General features: G+C 41.8%; 1 long non-coding RNA gene across 3 annotated transcripts in view; it reads right to left on the bottom strand.

Moving 5' to 3' along the window:
* Nucleotides 1-280: 280 nt before the first annotated feature.
* Nucleotides 281-21,952, bottom strand: part of LOC141585134 (uncharacterized) — a 114,158-nt gene continuing 92,486 nt past the window's right edge. For 2 of the 3 annotated variants that reach the window (XR_012518465.1, XR_012518467.1), the window contains one exon: nt 11,288-15,388. This is a non-coding gene — a long non-coding RNA (uncharacterized LOC141585134). Of the gene's footprint in view, nt 1,281-11,287; nt 15,389-21,952 lie in introns of those variants that run through there. The other variant, XR_012518466.1, reaches the window with a different exon arrangement.

Genomic DNA, 21,952 nt, shown 5'->3' with positions numbered 1-21,952 from the left:
GTTTATGTATTACACATTCCATATAAAAAATTCCATACAAGAGCTGGGTGCAGTGTCACATGCCTGCAGTCCCAGCTACTCAGGAGGTTGAAGCAGGAGGCTCGCTTGAGCCCAGCAGTTAAAGTCCAGCTTCAGCAACATAGCAAGATCCCATTTCTTAAAATTAAAAAAAAAATGAAAAATAAAAAAACTCACAAAATAATGTGTTCTTGCTGAAATACGCTGACTTGTTACTTCTACTTATTACTATTCTGACTCAGAATGTCCTTTCTTACTTAACCTTTGTTTTCTGCATCTTATTGGCTCCTAAATAATTATGTTTTATGCTAAAACTTCTCCCATTTTCTTCTCAGCTAGATGTGATTTGAGGCAGAGTTTAGAAAATCCATTTCCCTAAAGTTTTGTTTTTGTTTATTTGAGGATGACATTTTAAATGCAATTTTAAATTTAGTAGTTTTGCTTCTTCTTGTTAAACTTTTTTCTTGAGAAAAAAATGAAATGTTTAAATCAATTTGCCACTGAATGCTAAACTAAAGATCCACAAATGTCTTGACTCTCTCTTCTCTTGTAGTCATCTCTCCTAATGTGAATATACAGTGTTTGAGGCAGGGAGAAATGTATCTGCTTCCAATGTATTAATTTGGTAAGACCTAGGCAAAACTATAATAGGTGGTTTAGAAATAGGCATGTTTCAGAAATCAAAATGCATAGTTGAAGAATATGGTATAATTTTGGTATAAAAAATGATTTATTCAATTATTATAACACAATTTCAGGGTAGCGGAAAGAGAAGTTGATTTGAGCCAGAAAACCTGGGTCCAAGCCATGACTCTTCATTTACCTGCTGTGTAGCTGTGAGCAAGTCTCAGATGCTCTGACAATGTCTCCCTGCTCATGGCAGTAAGATTAATGTGATCATTGATGCTGTGTAGAAATATAATGTAATAAATGTCACATATATTTTTCTTCATTTTCCCAAATGTAATTATATCTGACCCTCTCCCTGTCATGGACGCCATTAGTGGCCAGCACAACATCCACTCCAAAGTTCTCCGTGGCTGAACCCTGATTTTCTTTTTTCAGATGCCCATCATTTGCCATCCCAGCTCTAGCCCAGGTGAGTGAATCCTGAGTGGTCCCAACAGAGCACCTTGTCAGAAGAGGGATAGGGTGCAGTTCTGGCCTAAGACACACAGGGAAGCAGGACACTTCTGGGAAGCTTCCATCTTTCAAGGAGACGCAGAATGAGATGGTCTCTTCTCCACTGGATACAGGCATCTCTAGATGTGAAACCAAGGCAGCAAATTAAAACCACAGCCTGAAGGACCACAGCCTGAAGACAAGACCAGTCAGTTGAAGATGGCAGAGAAGAAAGAGAGAAGAATCTAGGTGATGGCATTTTTGAGCCACAGTGTTAACCAATCCTTTAGCCCCCCCTACCTTTGCACGTTGTGTGCTCTACAATAACAGTCTCATTATTAAGCCAGCTGAACCCAAGCTTTTGTTATTTGTAGCTAAAAGCATCCTAATTGCTGCATACCCCAGCCCTCCAAGTTTGGCCAGAAGTCCAATACCAATCATTTTTCGGAATCCTCTCTCTTTGGATCAGAGAAGAATCCTCGGGCTTATCAGGTCACCACTGCTGTGACTCCTTCCCAGGCCCTTGAGATTTATTCAAGAGCGGCCAGCTCCCCTGATACCTTTGTACCTTCTGTACCAAGTTTGGCCAAAGGGATGATCACTGAGGTTCTTAAGGCTTCTGTCTAAAAAGTAACCCAAATAGTCATTCCTATGCGTGGCAGGCAAAATTTTGACACCCAAGATCTTTACCTTCTTGCATTACACCTGTGTGCTACATTATGTGGCAAAAGGGTCTTTGCAGATAAACTTAAGTTTGCGAACCTTAAAATAGGGAGATTATCCTGGATGACCCAGTGGCACCAATGTATTCACACGAACCCTTAAAAATGAAAACGGAAGTCAGAACAGTTCATCAGAGATGAGGTGGAAAAAGAGGCAGGAAAGATTCAAAACCTGAGAGGAACTTGCCCTGTCATTACTGGCTCTGAAGATGGAGGCAAAGAACCAGGAGCCAAGAAATTCAGGTAGCCTCTGAAAGCTAACAGCCTTCAGATGGAAACCAGCAAAGAACTGGGGCCTTCAGTGCCACAACCACAAGGAATTCAATTCTGCCCACAATATGAAAGAGCAAGGAAACAGATTCTCCCCTAAAACATCCAGAAAGGAAAGCAGCCCTGCCAACACCTTGATTTTAGCCTGATGAGCCTCAGGTGAGCCCACTAGACTTCTGGCATACAGAACTGTAAGGTAAAAAATTGTATTGTTTTAAGTCATTGAGTTTATGGTAATCTATTCTAAGCATCAATAGAAAATATGCTACACAAGGTTCTGTCACATCTGGGTGCCCTGCTCTAGAAGGCCCAGGTCTCTGTCACCCTCAGAATCTCCAACCCACCATTCCTCTTTATGTTCTTGGGGATCAAACCACACACAAGCCATTCTCCTTCTCTACCTTTGAGATCTAAATCCTCCAAATACCCTACAGTCACAAATAATTACACACACCCACATACGCACACAAACACGCTGACCTCCCAGATTCAAAACACAGTGACAGGGTTGCCTTCCCTCTGCCAGACAAATATCCTCCCTCCAAAATACACCTCAAAATTAAAACTATTATCTCTTTCCCTGGAAACTAGGAAAGAAACAGAAAAACAAAACAAAACAAAAGGCCATATTTTTCTAAATTAACTATGGAAATACCATTCATGATCTTCTGTAATTCTTGATATTAAAGGTTCTATTAAATTTTAAATTTTTCTTCTTAATAAAGAACATGTAATACTGTTGGGAATCCCATCTGTGAAAAATTATCATATATTTCTTTTCAGACTCAGAGAAACAGTTAGAACCATTAAGTATGTTAGCTTTGCTTTGAATAAACACAGTAAATCCTGGCACCCAAGGTAATTTTTACATTTTTCTTCTATCCCTTCTTACTGAAAAAAAAAGGAAAAAGAAAAAGCAACAGTTAAAAAAAAAAAAAAAGAAAGAAACACCTGACTGCCTTACAATATCTTCTGGTGCTATTTTTTACACTCTCCACAGGAGCAATGGGTTTTATGATATTAGCCTGACCATATTCAAATTAGGTTAGCCCATTGATTGCTTTTAGTGACCTTTACTATGTTCACATTTTTCTGCATGTGACCAAGCTAATCAGTATCTTTGACAGTAAAAACTCCAGTCACCAATTGATTTCTGTTTATGTATACATTTATACACAACACACACACACGGGCATATATCTGACTGTTATAATATATATAATACTGCTTATTTGGGTATATTGATGTTAAAATATAACATATATACACATAATCTACCTATATTGATATTAGGAGTAAATATTATTTATTCATAATGCACATCTAATACCAATCTTATTTATGCATTACTGTGTTTTCCCAAGCCTGGTCTGAAAGGTAAAAATAAGATCGCATTAAAGAGAACAGCATTTATCTGATTTTATCTTCACACACTATTGTGGTTCCTCCACTTCCCCTTGGTGTCTTCGCAGCTGTTTCCAGGAGCCATAGAGATGTCCTGTGTGTTCCCAGGAGCTCAGGCCTCTCAGTGGCCACATAGTAATAATTGAGACTGAGGCTCCCAAGACTCATGGAAGGAGCCTTGTGGTTGTTGCTGGTGTCAAGCTCCCACTGTGCTCCTCAGAGTCACTTAGCCAATACTACAGCCCTTAATGCTACCCTCCTGGCTAAAGCTACTGCAGATTCTAACTGCAGCATGATGCTAGGTCAATGGTGCCCTAACACATCTGCATCCCTGTCACATTAAGCACCATCTGCATCCCTGTCACATTAAGATGTGGCCACTTTGGGTTGAGTGTCTAATACCACAGTCTCCGAATTCATCCAAATTCCTTAATGAATTCTAATTTCAGGTTCTCCTTCCAAGAACACAGTTCACAGTGGGGCAGAGGGCAATGTGAGTGACAGATCGAACACTGGACTATCAGCATTTTTTAAATATCTTAACCACAGAAAACTTTATTTAAATAAAATATTTTATATACAATATGATTGACTAATTAAATATAACATTAACCATATTTTTAATAAAAATAATAAATAAAATATTTTAGGAAACCCCAAAGAGATCTCCGTGCCTGGAATTTTTTTTTTTTTTTATGTGACAAAGTCTCGCTCTGTCACCCAGGCTGGAGCTCACTGCAGCCTCAACCTCCTGGGCTCAAGCAGTCTTCCCATCCCAGCCTCTCGAGGACCTGGGGTTACAGACATGTGCCACCACACCCAGATAATTTTTTATTTTTTGTAGAGACCAGGTTTCACCATTTTGCCCAGGCTGATCTCCAACTCCTAGGCTCAAGCAGTCTTCCCACCTCAGCCTCCCAAAATGCTGATATTACAGCCGTGAGCCACTGCACCCAGCCTGGAATTTTCATATTGCACTAAAATTGTGTGCCTGACTCCCTGTTCCCTTGGGTTGAGTTCTTTCTCATGGGGCTCCACAGTTTCTGCCGCCAACAGGGTCATTCCTTAATTTGTTCAACAAATATTGAGGGCCCATCAGGTGTCAGACACTATGCGACTCTGTACATACAGTGATTTAAAAAAAAAAAAAAATGGGCTCAGATAGCTCTGGCTCCATGACTCAGCAGTGCCCTAATATGTTTAAATCCTGGGGTGAGGGAGAGAACCTAGGACTCAAGCTGGAACCGTGGAAGGAGAAAGAAAGGCAGAAACAAGAAAATAGAGAAGATTTTCAAATATATGATGGAGGAATATAGGTATATCAGGAGAGATACCTCTTTCTTCCTCTCTTTCATTCTTTATTCTTTCTTTCTCTTTCTTTTTTTTTCTTTTAAAAAAAGAGAGATACATGGAGCTTGCTGTGTTTATATTTAGATGTTCAAAATTACATTTTTGTTTGTGCTCTAGGTACATAAATAATGCTACAAGCAGCATGAGCATTGGTAATGGGACTTACAAGCTAAGCAACAGCTTAGCACCCCATTAACTTCATGTTATAATCTTATAAATAAGCTGTATGACTTTGAGCAAATTTATTAACTCTTTGCTTCAAACTTTATATGAATTATTGTTTGCAGACATAGAAGTCACATCCACATATATTGTGAAGTTTTAGGAACACAGATGAGGAGGTGAAAGAGACAGCAAGCCTCCCATTGTAACTGGGTGGAGTTCATCTGTATCCTTGTATTTTTGAACTTGTGATTTTCTGAGCTTGCTTTAATCACTCCCTTCATGTCCAATATATTTCTTTCTTCCCATCTATTATCCAGACTCTAGAGTAAGTCCTGTATGGCTAAAAAAATAATAAATCCCCCAAAATGTCCATATCCTAATAGTTAGAATCTGTTAATACATTACCTGTGACAAAAGAGACTTTGCAGATGTGATTAAGAATCTTGAGATGGGAAGATTGCCCTGGTTATCCAAGCAGGACCAAATAACAACAAAGGTCTTTATAAATGGAAGCCAGAGGGTCAAAGTGAGAGAAGGCAATGTGACAACAGAAGCAGAGAGAGATCTGAAGATGCTATGCTGCTGGTTTTGGAGATGAACATGTATTATTACATAATAACATATTTTTTATTTGTTTGATTGGAGTAGGGATGGAAAAGGTGCTCCAAGCCTGTAAACCTAAGGCCCTGTCTAGCAATGCCCTCAGAGTTCAGTCCATGGAGGTCTAGACTAGACTGGCCTTAACCTCTCACTAAGTTATGTCTCGTAGGTTGCACTATAAGTCACTAAGGTTTGGAGAACTACAAACATTTTTAATTCAAATACATTATCTCAGAAAAGCATATGTTATTCCAGCATTTTAAAAATATTTTAGCCACAGAAACCTTCATTTAAATAAAAAAAACTTTTATATACAATTATGATTGGCCAATTAAATATTTGTTATACAAAATACAAAAAAAATTGTATTTTTTAATAAAAATAATAAATTAAATATTTTAGGAAACCCCAAAGAGATTAAAGTGGATCTACGGAAATTGAAGGGAGTGGGGAGAAAGTGAACCCCAACCAGTTCAAGTTACAAAGAGGTCCTCAAGAGAAGAAAAATAGCATAAGAATTAGAGAGAGAAAGTGTAATATTGTGATACAAGAAGAAATACTTATTTGGTCTCTAACCAGCTCCTGACACAGATATCCTAAGACCTCTGTAATTTCCTGAGTGGTAGGAGCTTCTGGAACAGGAGTCAAAAATCCCTTGGAATTTCTTGGGTGATAGGAGCATCTTCTGTTTTAATGAGATGACAGTTGGTGGGTTCCTAGATGGCCTCAGGGTGGGGACTGATCACTAGTGGAACCAGCCATATGATTGAAGGGTTGGAACTTTCAGCCTCACTCCCTGACCTCCATCCCTTCCATCTAGCTGTTCATCTGTATCCTTTGTAATATCCTTTATAATAAATAGGTGTTATGGTTTGAATGTATGTGTCCCTCCAAAATTCATATGTTGGAATTTAAACCTAAAGGTAATGGTAATAAGAGGTGATGTCTTTGGGGAAGTGATTAAGCCATGAGAGTTACACCCATGTGAATGGGATTAATGCCCTTATAAAAGAAAATTAAGGGAGTGCCCCAGCCCCTTCAGCCCCTTCTACCATACGAGGATGCAGCAAGAAGATGCCATCTTAGAAGCAGAGAGTAGCCCTCACCAGACACTGAATCTGCTGGTACCTTCATCTTGAACTTCCCAGTCTCTAGAACTGTAAGAAACATGTGTTGATTATTTATAAATTACCCAATCTAAGGTATTTTTTATAGCAGCCCTAACAGACTGAGATAGTAAGTAAACAAAAGTAAAGCGTTTTTCCCTGAGTTCTGTGAGCCACTCTATCAAATTAATCAAACCCAGGGAAAGGGCTGTGAGAATCCTCAATTTATATAAAGCCAGTTGGTCAGAAATACAGGTCACAACCTGGGACTTGTGCTTGGCATCTGAAGGGTGGGGCAGTCTTGTGGAGCTAAGCTGTTGAATCTAATGCTCTCTGGGTAGACAGTGTCAGAGTTGAATTACAGAACATCCTACCGGTATGCTCTGGAAAACTGATTCTTGCTGGTGGAGAGAAATCCCTACATATTTTGGTGACCAGGGGGGATGTATTCTGCAATAAGAATGAGAGAAGGAAAAACAGGTTGGGTTTTTATTGAGGGTTCTACAGAAAAACAAAACCAATAGGGTATAAATTCACATAGAAAGAGATTTAGTTAAGAAACTGGGGGCGGGGTACAGTGGCTCAAGCCTGTAATCCCAGCACTTTGGGAGGCCGAGGTGGGTGGATCATGAGGTCAACAGATCGAGACCATCCTGGTCATCATGGTGAAACCCCATCTCTACTAAAAATACAAAAAATTGGCTGTGCATGGTGGCACGTGCCTGTAATCCCAGCTACTCAGGAGGTTGAGGAAGGAGAATTGCCTGAACCCAGGAGGCAGAGGTTGCAGTGAGCCGAGATCGTGCCATTGCACTCCAGCCTGGGTAACAAGAGCAAAACTCCATCTCAAAAAAAAGAAAAAGAAAAAGAAACTGGTTAGTGTAGTTAAGCTGGCAAGTTTGAAATCTTCAAGGTGAGCAATCAGGCTGGAGTCCCAGAAAGAGCTAATGTTGCAGTTCACATCCAAAAGTCGTGGCAGAATTCCCTCTTGTTTAGGGGAGGTCAATATTTTTGTTCTATTTCGGCATTCAGCTGATTGGATAAAGCCCACCAAAATTTGGGAGGGCAATCTGCTTGACTCAAAGTCTACCAATTTAAATGTTAATCTTAGCGAGGCAGTGGCTCACACCTGTAATCCCAACACTTCAGGAGGCTGAGGCAGACAGATCACTTGAGTTCAAGAGTTCAAGACCAGACTGGCCAACATACAGTGAAAACCCATCTCTACTAAAAATACAAAAATTAGCTGGGCATGGTTCTGCACACCTGTAGTCTCAATTACTTGAGAAGCTGAGACAGGAGAATCACTTGAACCCAGGAAGTGGAGGTTGCAGTGAGCCAAGATCATGCCACTGCATTCCAGCCTGGTTGACGGAGTGAAATTCCATCTCTCAAAAAAATAAAAATAAAAAATAAATACACAAATAAATACATGTTAATCTTACCCAAAAACAGCCTCACAGAAACACCCAAAATAATGTTTGACCACGTATCTGGGCACCATGGCCCAGCAAAGTTGGCACATAAAATTATCACAGCATCCATCCATCAAAAGAGCTAAAAATACTCAGAAAAGGTGGTAATGGGGAGACTGGGAAATGTTTGGACAGGGGACCAGCCTGAGAGGGGCACCATGATGATGGTCAAAGACTCACTAAACATACCTAGAACCCAATGAAAGCAATTAAAAGAGGGGCAGGGGCAGAATAGCAGACGCATTTGGCCCACACATTGTCTCAGCCCTCTTACTAAACCTCCTATCTGTAGGGATGGTGTGAAAGGATTTGGCAGGGTCCTGTATGAGGAATTCATACAAAGTTTGGACTGTCTTGTACAACCACCAGCTGAAGGCCCATCTGGTCAGGGACTCTTCAGTTTGGTGTGTGACACTCTTGGGTCAGGGGGATCTAAAGATCTTCTGTAAAGCACTACTTGGTTTCCACCAAGCTGTGGAGGGAGTGCTCTTGGACACTAAAAAAAAAAAAAAAACAAAAAAAAAACACCTCCCCGCCTCTGTATTTGGAACTGTCAACCCAAGAGTGCAAGGAGAGTTACACAGAAAACACCTCACTTGGAGTTAACTGCTCAGCATTGTGCAAACAACCTCATTGTTGTACCTCTTCTCCGTGGATTTGGGGATCACAACAAGGGACTTCCCTGTCATTGGAGTGGCCACAGTGTGAACAAGTTCCATTCACTACCTGAGAGTCCTGCCCTGAATTTTAGACTTCCATCATAGAAAACAATGGATAATATAATCTAACAGTGAAAAAATTAGGTATCAATTAGGTTGGCTTCAAAGCAAAATGTATCCATGTCAGTTGAAATATTGTACTGACTTGTCAGTGTACTAGCTTCCTTTCCAACCAAATGGGTGCAAGAAAGCTGGGTCTGGGTGAGTACAGCATCCAAAAAAAGAGGGTAAGCACAGATTTAGGCACAGAGACCACAAAACCTGACAAGAGTTTAAACCTTGGCTTTGCCACCAACTGCATGTCCTTAGGCAAGTCACCTAGCCTCCTTGTGCCCATCTGAAAAATGCACTGCAAAGATAAGGCCAGCATATGGACCCTGCCAGGCAGCTGAGGACATGGAGTGGCTTCCCCACCAGGCATATGTCAAGGTCATAGAGGAAAGCAGAGGAATCCCAGGTACCAAGCAGAATCAGGAAAAAGGGGTCCGGTAAGGAGACACACAGGGATAATCAGGGGAGGGCCGCATCCCAGGAACTTCAGATAGTGCCTGAGGATTCGTTCATGGTGACAGAGCAGTCATGGAGCCATTTCCAGATCTGCTGGCCTTTCCATACATAATTATACTGAACAATTATTATAAATAATTGGAATGGCCCTGGAGAGATAACAGGACCAAAAGAGGTTGCCTCTTGATAGCAATTTGATATGTGGCAGCATTGCAATTCACTTACACTACCTTCATAAATCCAGAGAAATGAAGTTTCACTATTTTCTTATTAATTAATCTCTCTAAATTTCCCATTCCCCTTGCAAGCAGAGAAAGGGAACTAGAGATTTGAGTTCAATTCTAAAATCACAGGCCATCCTAAAATCTGAACAGAATCCTGCGGTAAGGTAATATCTTTGGGATAAATGTTCAGTTTTTCAGATGCCTTTCCTTCTTTCCTTCCTTCCTTCCTTCTTCCTTCCTTCCTTCTTCTCTTCCCCAAGATGATTTTCAAGGACAGAAAAGGGTCCTTGATTCCACAGTGCATTCCCTGCAGCATAATCCCTAGACTGGGCTGCTCCTGGAGAATGACCCTCATGGAGTGGCCAACATCTGGAAGGGTATTAGTGTCTCCTAGAGAATCTAGGCTGGGCTGGACTGGGCTGATCTGGCCCTTTGCAGCTCCACAGTGGCCTGGTGATTCTCCCTGGTTACTCACTCGAGCTCTGCCTCATCCTTCAACCAGCTGCTGGGGGTCATATTCCTTGTATCTGGCTGGGTTCTAAAGCAGGCTTGCTTAGATCTTGTCCAGTCCCTTTCGCTATCCCTCCTGGTGCTGGCAGAGGCACATGGGCACATCTGGGTCTCCTCCACACCTCACCACATAAATTGGTACAAGAGCTCCCTGGGAGAAGAGGGTAATCCAATTCACTTCCAGAGTCTCACACCTAAACTGAGACAAACCTTCTCCACCCCTTTCTTGAAGGTCTTATCCAACATACCTACCTCCTTGCTGTCTCCTGAAACTCTAGGTGTTTTTCTTCACACAATCCCCCAGGCCAGAAGGGGTAGTTTTACTTACTACTATAGGGGAAGAAAGATTTCTTTTCTTATCCTTCACCAGGTTCATGGGTGAGGCACCTATAGGAAAAGCCTAGTTAACAAGAAAAAAGCATACATGTTTATTTAATATAAGTTTAATGTGACACAGGAACCTTCAGAAATGAAGACCCAAAGAAACAGGGAAACCTGTATATATTTACACTTGAGTTTGCTGAAGAATGGAAAATCATGGGGAAATATGATTGGACAAAGGAGATATGACCTAATGGGAATGAACTTGGAGAAACTACCAAGGCAGGTTTGCTTCTTTGTTCAGATTCTTCTGTGTCCCTGTGTCTTCAGAGATAAGGATGTTCCTTTCTTTCAGGTATAGGGAGGGTACCTCCTGAATGAGGATATTAAGACCTCCTTCCTAGGGAAGAAGGATCCGAGAAAATCAGAGACTGCCCTTCCTAGGTTTCATGACCTGCTTCAGGGGAGAGGGAGAAGGGGAAGGGGAAGGTGAGGGCGACACACCCCTTCTGCAGGTTTCTCAAATGTCAGGGTGCCGTATTTTGATGCTCCTGAGCCCCAACACTTCCCTTTCCTCTCTTACTGAGACTCAGCTGTTTCGGCTTTCTCCTCCTCCTTCCAGGTTCTTAGCTCATGGCTAAGTCTTACTAATAAGTAGAATTCAAGGGAGAAAAAGATGACAGGAGCTAAATTTGGATCTTTCTCATAAATATGAAACTCATGACTCTGAGAAGAAAAGATCTCTCCCAAATTCTCAGAAAGCCCCTTTAAAAACAAGGAATTATTTCAGGGTGTCCTTGTAAAAGTCAACCCAGATGGCATTTAAATTTGTACATCATTGGGATGCATAAGTATATCTATAGCAACAAGGTGTCCCAAACTTGTAATTCCCTAGACTCTGGCCACAGGAGAATAGGATGTGACTGTTATGCTAATGATCTCATTAATATCATGAATACAATTAACAAATGAAGTCAATTATCACTGGCAAGCATTCATTACAAAGAGGGAAGTTGCTGTGCTCCCACCACACAAGTAACTATTTTGCTGCATTTGTCCAGAAGTGCTCTTTTCATCTTTGCTCATTTATTACCACTAAATGTATAAATGCCTGGGAATGTGGACTCAGCTCATTACTTATATATATTACCTTGATTATAATTTGACCTCCTGTACACTTCAGTTTGAAGAACCCTACAAAATACCACTTCTATTTATAACACAGCCTCATCTGCCAAGCCTACAGGAGAAAGCCTAATTGGAACGAATAAAAGGTTACCTTTGCGTGTAAACTGCACATTCATTTAGTCATCGATTTTATTTCTTTCTAATTATCAGTGGTTGTGCATCTCCCAGTAGCTTGGATATAGTTGGTTTTCCTCCTAATAATCCTGAGAAATAGAAACCCTAATGATCACATCAGTAGTTAGGGAAGTGTGGTCTCAATGTGCAGTTTATTGGGGCTGTCAAAAATTAATTTCAGGATTCAAACTTAAACTGCCGTAGACTGTGGTTCTGAGGCCAAATGCCTATTTTTATGTGACTCTCACTATCGGTATCATAAGAAGTGCACATTCTTTGTAGCTTAAAACAAAATAATGTTCTTGCCAGAACTCCTGCAATTAAATCTTGTTGCAGGCAGCTTTTCTTGCTACCCATCCATAAGAAGTGAAATGGTTCGCAGACATGGATTTGAAACTGTTTGAAGAAACGGATGAAGCTGACCTCTACTGGGAACCACCTCAGTTCCCAGCCTGCGGTGTGCACCGTTGCCTCACTCTCTCCTGCCCGCCTCAGCTTGCCTCCCCATCCCTGAGTCTCCCTTGTATCAATTATATTCTCACTGCCCTAACCAAGTACCACAGACTGGTGGCTTAAACCAGGGGTCCCCTAGCCCCCGGGGCCACAAACTGATACCAGTCTCTGCGTGGCCTGTTAGGAACTGGGCCACACAGCAGGAAGTGAGTGTCAGGCAAGCGGGCTAAGCTCCATCTGTATTTACAACCACTCCCCACTGCTTTAATTACCAGCTGAGCTCTGCCACCTGCCAGATCAGCAGCAGCATTCAATTCTCATAGGAGTGCAAGCCCTATGGTGAATTGTGCATGTGTGGGATCTAGGTTGTGTGTTCCTTATGAGAATCTAATGCCTGATGATCTGTCACTGTCTCTCATCACCCAAGGTGGGACCAACTAGTTGCAGGAAAACAAGCTCAGGGCTCCCACTGATTCTGCATTTGGTGAGTTGTATAATTATTTCAGTATATATTACAATGTAATAATAATAGAAATAAAGGACAAATAACTGCAATGTTCATGAATCATCCCAAAACCACCGCACCCCCTCCCTGAGTCCGTGAAAATGTTGCCTTCCACAAAGCTGCTCCCTGGTGTCAAAAAAGTTGGGGACCACTGGCTTAAACAACAGAAATTTATTTTCTTGCAGAGGCTGAAAGTCCAAGATCAGCCTGCCAGCACAACTGGGTTCTAGTGAGGGCTCTCTTTCTAGTGTGCAGGTGTCTGCCTTCCCACTGTGCCCTCACATGGTGAAAGACAGCTCTGGTACCTCTTCCTTTCCTTCTAAGAAGCAACCGTTCTCCCAGGTCAGGGCTTCAGCCTTATAACCCCATTTAACCTTCATTGCCTCCTTCAAGATCCTATCTCCAGTATAGCCAACATGGGGGGTTAGGACTCCAACATATGAATTTAGGAATGGGGCACAATTTAGTTTATGGCACCCCTGGTCCTGGCACATTGATGCTCTTATTCACCACGACAAGCCATCATTTCAAAAAAAAGTTTTGAGGAAGCTGTGCTGGGAGAGTAGCCAGTGAGTAGCAGAAGTCCCCCAGTTCACAGGCTGTATCATTTTTGCAATGTGCCTCTAATGGTGCTTTGCCAGGTGGCCCCTTTGCAGAGACCAAGGCAGAAATTTCTCAGGGAGGTTATAGGGGATGAAAGAAAGGGAAAGGGAAAGGGCTGTTTCACCGGAAGGGTCCATGGTTGTCGGAGCAAAGAATGGCTCTGATTAGGAAAGCTGGGGTAAACTGAAAGGATGAACTAATAAGGGGCTGGCCTTAAGAGGGATCTGTCACCTGCATCATGGGATCTGAGGAACACTGAAAATGGTCTGTTCAAAACACTTCATTCCTTGGCCTAACGCTGCGACTAAAATATCACCACTAGAGAGGTAGTCCATCAAATTTAAAAAAAAAAAAAAAAAAAAAGAGGCTTCATGTAGTTATCAGCTAATAGAAAATGGAGGGAGGAGAAAAAACATTTCTTGTCATTTTTTTCCTAGACTGTAAGAGCCAAAAGGAAAGAAGAAACATTTTGCTCACTTTTGAACTTCTACCACACTAAGTACGATTCCCTGCATAAATGCGGGTACTCAGTATGTCTTCAGTGACCCCAAAGGATTTGGATTCCTTCTGCAGTCACATGCCAAGTGCTGAGTAGAACCTTTTAACTTTACTGTTATTTATGTCACCAGATATATTTGTCCATTTCATTTTCATTGCCTGAGCCAAACTGGGTATGGATGCCATACAAGGCCAAGTATTAAAACAGCCCCAGAACAGTCACAATCAACCGACATGTGATTCACTTTGCAAATAAATTTACTGTTTAGCATTTTAATCATGGATTCACTTACTGTATTTTCAGACTCTTTTTACATCAAACAGCTGAATGTTCTGCTTTCTTCACTTTGCAGTATTGGAGGTGTTTCCATTTTGAAACTACATCTCTTAACCAGACAAGTTGATTCAAGAAATGAGCACGTTAACAGGGTCAAAAGAAGGTCTTGCCCTGAAGGCACAGATTTGAAGTGTCCGGCTGATGGAGAAGTAGGGAAGAAAGAGAAAGTTGCCAGGCCATAGCCGGAGGAGACAGAGTCTGGTTATTTGTACCTCATACACACCTAACCTGTGAACTCTTCTCTAAATACTGATGTATCTGTTTCTTGACCTAGCGAGGCTCATCTGGCTACAAGAACAGAATAGAATCCCCGCAAAGTAACTCAGAAAAGGGGCTCTGTTCAAAGGACACATCTCTTGTGGAATCCATGGAAATGAGGGGGAAAATAAAAAGGGGAAAAACAGGACTCAGAGAACAAATTAGGGCTTGTCTGGGATCCTCTGCACCAGAAGCTCCCAGACATTGATATCGGCTACACAATTAAGGTGTCTGGGCTCTCACCTCCCCTGTGTCTGTGACTTAGTCCCTGGCTACTCAAAGCGTGACCCTGGAACCAGCAGCCTTGGCACCACCTGGAAACCGGTTAGAAATACAGAATCTCTGGTCCCACCCCTGCACTGTTGAATCAAGACCTTTATTTCAGCAAGCTTCCCAGTAATAGGCTAGCCACTTGGCAGCAAACTTGCCACGGCTGAGGCAAGAGCTACTCCTGATCGAATTCTGGGGAGATAAATGAGCCAAGGTCATGGTCATAAAGAGTAGTCAGATACTGCAGACAAACTGTCCCGCTGCATGTGTTAAGTGTGTTTCTGAGTTAAATTAAACCTGTGTCCATTCTGAGTGCTCAGTTCCCCAAAGAGTCCACACTGTGTACCTATTGGTACCACCTTGATGCACATCTCTTGAAATTAAGGATCCTTGTTTCTCGGGTGACTAGAAATGTCAACTGTCATTAGCAGAGTGAATGCTTGGTCCTTTATAAGCACTGTTGTCACACCGAAAAAAAAAATGCATGTAGTGCACATATACAAGAAAAGAAAAAAGAGAGCTCTTTATAATTCTTACCAGTTCAGTGATCCAGTAATGAGCTCTCATGACCTCCTTTCTCCTCTAAAACTGAATCCCTCCAAAGCAGCATCTTCACTGAGGCTTTAATCCCAGGCGGTGGTTTCCATACCTGGAGGTACAGAACAGAGCTGTATGTCACTTTCTCCTCGGGATTTAAATTTAACTTGAGAAGGCCAGCCTGTGGGTAGCTAATTAATAGATTTTTTTTTTTTTTACAATTGCATGTACCTGGCATTATTCTGATGAAATTTCCAAGCTGATTAAAAATGAGCAAAAAGATTGGCGAGCATTGTTTCCTGCCTTGAGGAGCACACAGCTGGCTGGGAAGCCCCCAAGCAAACTTCTAAGTTGAGAAACATGCCAAAAGAGAGACGAAGGTGGTAAGCACAGGGGGAGAAACAAGATCTGCACAATTTCTCTCTCTTTCCCTCTCTCGCCTCATAACAAACACCAATCTTTCTGTGTTCTAGTTTTCAGCACACAGAAATTTCTGGTTTTTATCTACCAGCAGCCAGAAATACAGAAACCCCTCCAGTACCACAGATGTAGGATTTCCACTACAGCGCATTTACTGTGTGCCCTGCATTTCACAGATACTCAATCGGCCCTGCTTCCCAGGCTACCCGGCCTGAGCCCTGCCCTGGGCTCCTGGGGCGCCTGCCATAAGCACTCCCTCCATGTTAAAAAAAAAAAAAAAAAAAAAAAAAAAAAAAAAAAAAATCCGGGCACGGTGGCTCAAGCCTGTAATCCCAGCACTTTGGGAGGCCGAGGCGGGTGGATCACAAGGTCAAGAGATCGGGACCATCCTGGTCAACATGGTGAAACCCTGTCTCTACTAAAAATACAAAAAAGTAGCTGGGCATGGTAGCAGATGCCTGTAATCCAAGCTACTCAGGAGGCTGAGGCAGGAGAATTGCCTGAACCCAGGAGGCGGAGGTTGCGGTGAGCCGAGATTGCGCCATTGCACACCAGCCTGGGTAACAAGAGCGAAACTCCGTCTCAGAAAAAAAAAAAAAAAAAAAAAAGACACTGGGGCCAGACGCCATGGCACTCGCCTGTAATCTCAGCACTTTGCGAGGCCGAGGCGGTCGGATCACGAGGTCAAGAGATCGAGACCATCCTAATCAACATGGTGAAACCTCAATCTCTAGAAAAAATACAAACATTAACTGGTTGTGGTTGAGCACACCTATAATTCCAGCTACTCGAGAGGCTGAGGCAGGAGAAACGCTTGAAGCCGGGAGGCAGAGGTTGCAGTGAGCCAAGATCACTGCTCTCCACCCTAGGCGACAGAGCGAGACTCTGCCTCAAAAAAAAAAAAGAGAGAGAGAGAAAGACATTGACTGCCACCTTTGTTAAGGATATTGAGATGCAACCACTCGGTAGAGCAATTAGGACCTAACAGAGGCTCTGTCCTTCATGTCATTTTAAAAATACATAAATATAAGGAAATGGAAGGAAAACTTCAAGGAAAAAAGTATCAAAACAGTGCCCAGAACAGCATCTTTAAGTAGATGCCTTTTCAAACCAGGTGGTTCTGAGGAGTGTTTCCAACATGTGCCAAGAGGTAGGTGCTTGATCCAATCTGGACAATCATAAAGTCTCACACTTTGGTCACTGTGATTGGTCCAGGAATAGACATGTGACTCCAATCCAGCCAATCAGAATTCTCCCCTGGTTTTTTCAAACTTGAGCTTAGGAGAGAGGACCTTTCCTCTCTAGTCTTGGAACTGTAAACGTGTGAGGCTGGAGCTATGGCAACCATGGCTCTAGTCACAGGAAAAGCTAACGTGAGCAGACAAGTTGATGCTCACAGAAGCCAAGACAAGCAGGAACAGAACTCCTCACAATGTTCAAGTCCCTGGTTCCATTTGTCCCTAATGTTGACTCCACCTCTCCCTTCCAGTTCTATTAACCAGGAAATTCTCTTTTCTGCTTTCCCTGGTTCAGTCTCTTTCCCTTGCCACCAGGAGAGTGCTAGAAAATAGCACCGTCAGTTGTCTGTTTACTCTGTTGATAGTTTCTTTTGTTGTGCAGAAGCTCTTTAGTTATGTCTCACTTGCCAATTTTTAATTTGGCTGCAATTGTTTTTGAGGACTTGGTCATAAATTTATTGCCAAGGCCAATGTTGAGAAGAAGACTTCCTAAGTTTTCTTCTAGGATCTCTATAGTGTGAGGTCTTATATTTAAGTCTTTAATCCATCTCAAGTTAATTTTTATATACAGTGATAGGTAGGGGTCCAGTTTCATTCTTCTGCATATGGATAGCCACTTATCCCAGTATCATTTATTTAACAGGGAGTCCTTTCCTCATTGTTTGTTATTGTTGACTTTGTTAAAGATCAGTTGGTTGGAGGTATGCAGTCTTATTTCTGAGTTCTCTATTGTTTCATTGGCCTATGTGTCTGGAAAACAGTTTTAAATTTCTGTATCTCCCTTTTTCTACAGTGAAAATGTAAACCATTACCATGGTTACATTTTTCATCAATGAACTTGCCCAGAGGAAAAAACTACAACTGAAGAGTTAATGTCAGAGTCACAGTAGAACACAGAACACACTGTACACCACCACCTAAGAACAAAACCTCTGATAGCAGCTCAAGAGTCTTCTTTGTAGAGTGAAGAAAATATGAGGGCCTAAAATATTGACGTCAAACTGCACAGGGCCTTAGACTGCCCAAATCAGTGACAATACTGTAAAAATTAAAGAGGAAAGAGCCTTCTGAGTATCAGATGACTTGATACTCATCAGCAGTTTGATATCATGTAGATAATGCATCTTAAGAATGCATTAAATGTTCACACTCAATCAAGATGTTCATGGCCCACCCTGAGGTTGGACAAAATAACCTAAAGTGTTTCTATATCTCTATACTACTTGAAAGTATGAGCCATCAAATCTGACTCAACTTAATCCAGCAGTACTACAACCCAGACTTTCCAAGAAGTATACTGAAACTTCAAGTATTTGTCCCATTGTTAGACCATGTGCCTCAATTAGGGGCTCACTAAATAAAGATGCCATAGTTGTACTTTTGTGATACGAACTTCTCTGGCCTACCAGCCTGCATGCAAAACAAGAGTTGCAAACAGAAAACTGTATTTCTTTGGCTCATGCCTACCCATATCTTTGAGAATTCTAGCCCCAACTCAAAATCACCTTCTAATTATTCAGGAATCCCAGAGGATCTGGCACATGTGTTCCCAAGCGCAATCGCCTCCTAACTAGACTCTCTAAACTCTCCTTGCTCCCCACATAGCTGCCAAAGAAATCATTTCAAAGCACAACTCTGACATCGCCCCTCTGCTTTAACTCTTGAAGAGCTCTAGTCATTGTTTAGTTAATGACAATCTCTTTGCTCTTAAGACAAAGACGACGATCTAGCTTACAAATCCCCTCATGGCTTGACCTTGTTCTATCTGTCCAGCTAAACCTTGAACAATGCTCTTTCCCTTCATGTCAGCCACACTGGCCTTCTTTCAGATCCTCAGATGTACCATGCAAACTGCTACCCTGGGGCCTTTAGGCATGCTAGAATGTCCCTTCTGCCTAGATCTCTACTAATTGCCTCCTACCCACAAATTAATCTCACTCTTCCTGAAGACTTCAGTTATTATTTTTTTCACAGAGGACTTCGTTAATGCCCATGGCTGCATCGATTCCCCTGAATATACACTCTCATTTCACCAAGCATCTCTCCTCTAGAGGATTTAGCATGTATCACCATTGTAATTATATTTTGTCTGCTTCCCCTGGTGAAGTTTAAGCTTGCCATTGTAACCTTATTATCTTTCACAGAACATAATATATAGTTCAGTAAATATTTGTTGGATAGATAAGCATATTTAGGTTAAGGATAAAATGATAAAACAAAGACTCAACAATAATTCAAAGATTGAAAAAAGATAGTTCGTTATTTACCTAAAAAATAGTACTGAGCATCCCATGTCAGTGGGCAGCTTTGCTCCCATGTGGTCATTCAGAGACCCATGGTATTATCTTCATCTGCATATCCAGGTTGACTTGATAGATTCCAACCAGTAGAAAGGAAAAAAATAGCATGAAGATGCATATCGGGTATAAAAGTCTCAGCACTGCAAGAGGCACAAATCACTTCTCCCATTCCACATGACAACACCTAACTACAAGAAAAACTGAAAAACATAGGATAGCTTGGCAGCCACGTGCCAACTACAATTTTGTTATTACAGAAAACAAAAACGTAAGTCATGGACGGTTAAGAATGCCCACTGAAGAGTGAATGAATAAATGGGTGAATGTGGTCTTCCCTGCTTCCACATAGCAAGTACCATTTGCCCCTCTCCCCTGGCTTTCTGCCAAGTCTACCAAAGTCAATAGTGAGGCACCCAATGCCGAACATCCTAGGTCAGATGCCTTCTGATGTGGCCAAGGCAGTTGGTACCAGTGCTGCTGAACCTGTTGACTTATATTCCCAAGGCCCCAAGGAAGAGCAACTCAAGCACTCCCTTCCTTTTCCTCTTTCTTTTATTGCAGTTCCTCTCTCTGTGGGATTCAGGGGTAGGTCTATGGTGCCTGGGCTGCAAGGCAAGTCGAGTGATGGTACTGAACTATTCTCATAGTTGACCAGTCCCAGAACATTAGACCATTACCCTGGCACCAAGTTCTTGAGCAGAGTCTCTTTGGTCAGGATGAATTCTTTCTCAAGAGGCTTATTGGTCTTCCACACAAAGACTCCTAGGAAAATTACCTGACAAGCTCTTCTGACTGCCCAGCCATGCTTGATTAAAGGACTTCAGAGAGATGTTTCTCAAATTAGGGACTTTATGATACTGGATAAAGAAAATGGCTTCAAATTGATTCATTTATAAAACATTCGTAGATGATCAAAACTCACAGAGTTGTTAACAAACTAGAAAAGGGTGTTACATGCTGTTCCAGTTGCTACTGCTGCATAGCAAACACCCTAGAACTCAATGGTATAGAACAGGCATTTTATCATGTTCACAGATTCTGTGGGTCAGGAATTTGAACAGAGCACAGAGGGAGGGCTTCTCTTTGCCCTCTGATAACTGTATGCCCAACTAGGAAGACTCAATGACTGAGGGTTACTCAACAGCCAAAGAGTGGAATCATCTGGCATGCTCACACATCTGGTGATGGATGCGGTGGTCAGCTGGAATCTCAGCTAAGCTGTTGGCTGAAATACCTATACATGGCCTTTTCATATGGCCTTTCTATGTGAGATAGCTGGGCTTTCTTAAAGTGTAGTGGTTGGATGCCAAGAACAAATGTGCCAACAGAGCAAAGCAGAGGTGGATGGCATTTTCATGATCTATCTTTGGAAGCCACAGAGAGTCACTTCCTCAGTACTCTGTTGATCAATGCAACCACAATATCCACCTGCATTCAAGAGGAGGGACACAGTCTCCACTATTTTATAAGTTAAATGTCACAGTCACATTATAAGAGAACAAAGGGTAGGAGAGACCATTATCATCATCTTTGGAAAATACAATCTGCAACATATTGCCTCAGTTGCCTCTGATGAAAAGCAGATGTTTTTGAACAAATAAGCCCATTAGTAATATTTTTGAAACAGTAAGGATTTGAGTTTTGCTTTAATGACTTGAAAAGCAGAGTCGTTAATTCAGACCAAAAAAATCGTATATCTATTAAAACAAAATCAGCACTAATAATCCTCAATGGCTTTGAAGATCAATTGGCCAAACAGATTGTCACATGTGTTTATATCACATATATATCATCAAAATGCAAAGGTGGAATGATGGAAAACTTGTACACAATTATGGCCATGGCAAACTATAGGGTAAAGGAAATGTTCTTATTGAAATAAATATATTTCTTTCTATATATTTTTTCCTATCCCTATGTAATCCAAATGTCCTCAGGCTTCACTAGCCTGTGAGGTCCCCATAACAACAATGCTCACATCATGCTGTTTTATGTCCTCTACCTGCATTCATAAGGTTTTTGTGGCCACCATTACCTGCTCAGCCTTAAGGTCTTACCCATTCTGAAAATCACCAAGTGTTCAGAAACAAGGTTGTTCACACCTTATGCTCTCAATGTCCACTAACAAAGAGCCAGTCACTTCAAGGAGGTATCCGGGCCCAGTCGTATCTGCCAGTGTCATCCATTAGGACATTTCTCTGAGGGCCACAGTCTCACATAACATTCTGGCCCCACCTCGAGCCCCCATGTGGCCAACCTGCAGTCTAAGAAAATGGCCTCCTTGCAAACGCTGACACCCAGACATACAAGCACATGGTTTGCCAAGGCTCACAACATTTCTCATCAAAGTAACCCTTTTTCTTCTGCTGTCTCCCTCTGCTTCTGTCTGAAATCAAACACCTTTTACTACTGGAGTCAGACCATTAGAAACAGATGGGAAGGCCAGTGTCCACATCAGTCCCAAGCCACTGTCTTTAGAGGGCCAAAGCAGGGTTGGGTTCTGTACAGAGATGTAGAACATGGATCACAGGAGACAGCGACAGAGGAATGGGGCCAGGGAGAGAGCATGAGAGATTCACACAGAGAAAGACAGCCCACAAAGTGTTCGCAACTGATGAATCTAGAAGGTAACGTTTATACATGTGTTTATAGTTTTGTTATTTCAACTTTTCTGTCGGTTTGAAATATTTGAAAATTGAAAGTTGAGAGAATAATTTT

The sequence above is a fragment of the Saimiri boliviensis genome, chromosome 7 (assembly GCF_048565385.1).
Source record: "Saimiri boliviensis isolate mSaiBol1 chromosome 7, mSaiBol1.pri, whole genome shotgun sequence".
In the NCBI taxonomy this organism is placed as follows: Eukaryota; Metazoa; Chordata; class Mammalia; order Primates; family Cebidae; genus Saimiri; species Saimiri boliviensis.
This window is presented reverse-complemented; position numbering and strand designations above follow the sequence as displayed.